We start from the raw sequence: 4,526 nt of genomic DNA, 5'->3' as shown, positions 1-4,526 counted from the left end.
AGACAGACAGTGGTTGTGGTAGGGAGTGTACTTGGCCCAGGCGATGTGTACCCAGGGCTTGGCGGATGCAGATCCGAGAAGTCACATGATTCAGTCACGTGAGTTGACTGTCATGTGGCAGTGGAGTATAAAAAGCAGGAACATACAGTACAAGTGAGTGAGATCAATATACATGTCAAGTAAATGCAACACTAATGGTACCAAATCAACTGGAGAGAGGAAAAGAAGAAATCTGTCTCCACAAAACACACAGGGCTCTATCTTTCCACTGGCCTTAGGCGCTAAACCCAAAAAAACACGCTTTGTGCCTGCCTCGGGAAGATAGCATCATGTTTTTAGGCCCCGAAATGCGCTTTATGGCGAAGAGGCGTGGCGCAGTGCCAGAATAGGTCAGAATGGGCGTTTCGGCCTTAAATACAGGCCTAACGCTATCTTCCACCCTGGCGTTAATTTAGCGCTTAGCGCTTTTCAAAACCAGGCCTTATTCAGTGCGCCGTTATATTACTGTGCGTAATTACGTGCAGCTCTCCTCTGCCATCTCACTCTCTCTGCCCCTCTCTCTCTCTCTCTCTCACTCCCTCTCTCTCGCGCATCAGACAGGCACAATGACCGATGAAAAAAAAGTTGTTATACCGTAGTTTTGAGCCCCTGTCATTCAGAGGCTGTTGCATCATCTTACCTGTGCAGCGGGGGAGAAGAAAAGGTAGAGAGAGAAAATTATATCATTCTGCCCAAACTTTCACCAATCTAATCTCATCATGACATCTAGGGATAGGCTATATTTTTCTAGCCGATGCGTTTAGAACATTCTTCTCACTTTGATCTTGCTATAGTGTAGCATATTTACATGCTTGCTGTATTTAAACTGCAGTGAGATTGGTTTGAGAAGCATAATAATATGGAAATATAGCCGCAAGCGGCGATGCGGGGTCCAAGCTTCCGGTGACTTGGGGGGTATATGTCAGATAGTGCACATTTATTCAGACTTGGTATATGCACAAGTAAACAAAGTTTGGTTGAGATCCGGTGACCTGACGGTTTCCAAGCAGTACTAGTAGTAGTAGTAGTAGCAGTAGTAGTAATAGTGTTGGTAGTAGTGGGAGTGGTAGCAGTAGTAGCAGCAGAAGTACTAAGAATAGTAAATGGTAAATGGTAAATGGACTGCATTTATATAGCGCTTTTATCCAAAGCGCTTTACAATGTGCCTACATTCACCCATTCACACACTGAAGGCGGCCAGCTGCCACGCAGGGTGCTGGCACAGCCATCGGGAGCAATTTGGGGTTCAGTGTCTTGCCCAAGGACACTTCGACGTGCGGACTGGATGAGCCGGGGAACGAACCACCAACCTTCTAATTAGTGGACAACCCACTCTACCTCCTGAGCCACAGCCGCCACTAGTAGCCAATAGTAGTAGTAGTAGTAGCAGCAGCAGCAGTAGTAGTGGTGGTTGGCTGTTATAGCGCCACCATCTGGTAGATTGGTGTAATTTTTTCCTCTGAGTAGTGGGTGATGTCTTGAAACTTGAAGTAATACTTGGATAGAAAGCAGTTTTTGTGTACAATATCCCTTTAAGTATCTGGACAGAAAGTGGTATTTGGGTAGAACATACTGTCAATACGACAAGTACTTCTCTGGCTCTGCAGATACATATAATATGGTCTACAAAGTTAAATACAACAGTCTGGATAGCTCACTTGGTAAAGCACGTGACTTATGCTAACTAAAGACCATTGCTGCTCAAAGTTCAAACCCCACGTGGGATGAAAAACTTTCAACTTCAGACAGGTAAGTCAGTAACAGTAATTAAAACCCCACATGCTGCCTCCTTATTTTGCGGTGTTTCATGAACTTTTTCAATATCTTGGAAATGTTAGCTGGAGATTGCGTGGCTGTGTTCAAGAACGTGTTTTGCAACAGGAGAGGTTAGTTCTTGTCTCATGATGGAGCTTTTGTGTTCTAAAATCAGAATTTTCAGTTGTCATTGTGTCTTTCCCACACACACATCAAACCATAGGGCGTAGTGGCGTCCACTACAGAAGGTTGATGGGGTTTATCCCTGAAATTGCTTTTGATGACTATAGCCAGCACCCTGCATTGCAGCTTGTCATGCAGTCCATTTACCATTAAGGACATGTCTGTATTACACACATAATCCACCACTTTACATTAAAAGTCTGCCCTGAATGGAGGTGTTTGAACTAATTGGTGTGGGTTGTGCTGTTACAATGGAAGTAAAGTAAAGGTAAAGTCCCACTGATTGTCACACAATGTGTGAAATTTGTTCTCCGCATTTGACCCATCCCCTGGGGGAGCGGTAGCGTGCGCCACGCTCGGGAATCATATGGTGATCTAACCCCCCAATTCCAACCCTTTGATGCTGAGTGCTAAGCAGGGAGGCAAATGGGTCTCATTTTTATAGTCTTTGCTATGACTCGGCCGGGGATCGAACTCACAACCTCCCAGTCTCAGGGCGGACATTCAGACCACAAGGCCACTGAGCTGGACACATGAGTGACAAGGATAATTCAGATTTAATTCTCTTTTTGGACCTTTCACATCTGAAGACACAATAATGTATTGGAATGTTTTTCCTTTCATATATCTGAAAGAAGGCTCCCAGCAAACACAATTACATCATGATGATGTTCTGATATCATCTTTCAGTGACGTCCAGGACTAGGCCAAATCACAGCCGATTTGGGGATCATTTAGACATCTACACAGGAATGTCAAGAGGACGTCGAAATATGACGTTACCATAAATAGGCATATTCAGTTATTCTGCTATGTACACAGTGTGTATTCAGCAGCGTTATACATAATTATATCCAGATTAACCTTTATTCTACATTTTCAAAAAATAAAACAGTTACCTGGCCGTGGTTTGAACCCAGGACCTCCAGCTTTGGTGTCTGCTACTTTACCCCTACACCATCCTTCCACAGCAATGACAAGGCACGGATATAACCTTATTATGGCATAAACTTGTTTTTATTCAAACGTGGGTGTCAAGTCTTTGTGGATCGGGCATTACTGTGTGACATCTAAACCAACTATGTATTATGCTACAGCAGATGCAGAACCCCAAAACACATTAACCCCACCCAAAATGCTACATTCCAACTTCCAGTAGTAGTAGTAGTAGTAGTAGTAGTAATAGTAGCAGAAGTAGTAATAGTAGTAGTAGTAGTGTTGGTAGTAGTGGGAGTGGTAGCAGTAGTAGCAGCAGTAGTTGTAATTGACCGGTTAATGAGTTGTGGGCAATTTAGTGTTGGCGTGTGTTTCATTAAAAGTTTCGAGATTTATCATTTCAAAACGGTTTCACGTATCCAAAATCCTTTACTAACCTTAGGTCGGGGTAGTCCATAGATGACCCAGAAAAAGTTTTGTGTGATTTGGCCAAACAGTCTAGGAGGAGCTCGCAAAAGTAGGTTTTTGATCAAATTCAAAATGGCGGAAAATCTACCACACAGAAATGGGCGTGGCCTAGTGGGTTAGATACATGATGCTCCAGGGAAACCAGTAGATGTGGAATTTTGATTCTACAGCTCGCAGTTCAGAAGTTATGGACCGACAAATGTGAAATTGGCTGTTATAGCGCCACCATCTGGTGGATTGGTGTCATTTTTTTACTCTGAGTAGTGGGTGATGTCGTGAACCTGTGTGGAAAGTTTGGGTGATGGGGGGTGTATGGTTTCTGAGATCCACACACTTTTAGGGCAGGAAAAGAACAAAAGTAAATACACAAAAGTTTAAACATTTATAATTTCAAAACGGTTTCACGTATCCAAAATCCTTTAATAACTTTGGGTCGGGGTAGTCCATAGATGACCCAGAATAATTCCTATGTGATTTGGCCAAACGGTCTAGGAGGAGTTCGCAAAAGTAGGTTTTTGATAAAATTCAAAATGGCGGAAAATCTAGGCACACGCAAATGGGCGTGGCCTATATGGATAGATGCGTATTGATCCAGGGAATCCAGCAGATGTGGAATTTTGATTCTACGCCTCACGGTTCAGCAGTTATGGGTCAATACGCAAAAGGGTCTGTTATAGCGCCACCATCTGGCCAATATGGCTAATTTTTTGTCTCTGAGTAGTGGGGCACATTTCCAACCTATGTGCAAAGTCTGGCTACTGTACCCCTTACGGTTTTTGCCGTGCATACTGTTTTAGCGGAGAATAAAAAGAATAATAAATATAGCCGCAAGCGGCGATGCGGGGTCCAAGCTTCCGGTGACTTGGGGGGTATATGTCAGATAGTGCACATTTATTCAGACTTGGTATGTGCACAAGTAAACAAAGTTTGGTTGAGATCCGGTGACCTGACGGTTTCCAAGCAGTACTAGTAGTAGTAGTAGTAGCAGTAGTAGTAATAGTGTTGGTAGTAGAGGGAGTGGTAGCAGTAGTAGCAGCAGAAGTACTAAGAATAGTAAATGGTAAATGGACTGCATTTATATAGCGCTTTTATCCAAAGCGCTTTACAATGTGCCTACATTCACCCATTCACACACCGAAGGTGGC

This window comes from Poromitra crassiceps (genome assembly GCF_964638095.1).
Source record: "Poromitra crassiceps genome assembly, contig: HAP1_SCAFFOLD_157, whole genome shotgun sequence".
Taxonomy (NCBI): Eukaryota; Metazoa; Chordata; class Actinopteri; order Beryciformes; family Melamphaidae; genus Poromitra; species Poromitra crassiceps.
Note: the sequence above shows the minus strand (reverse complement) of the source record.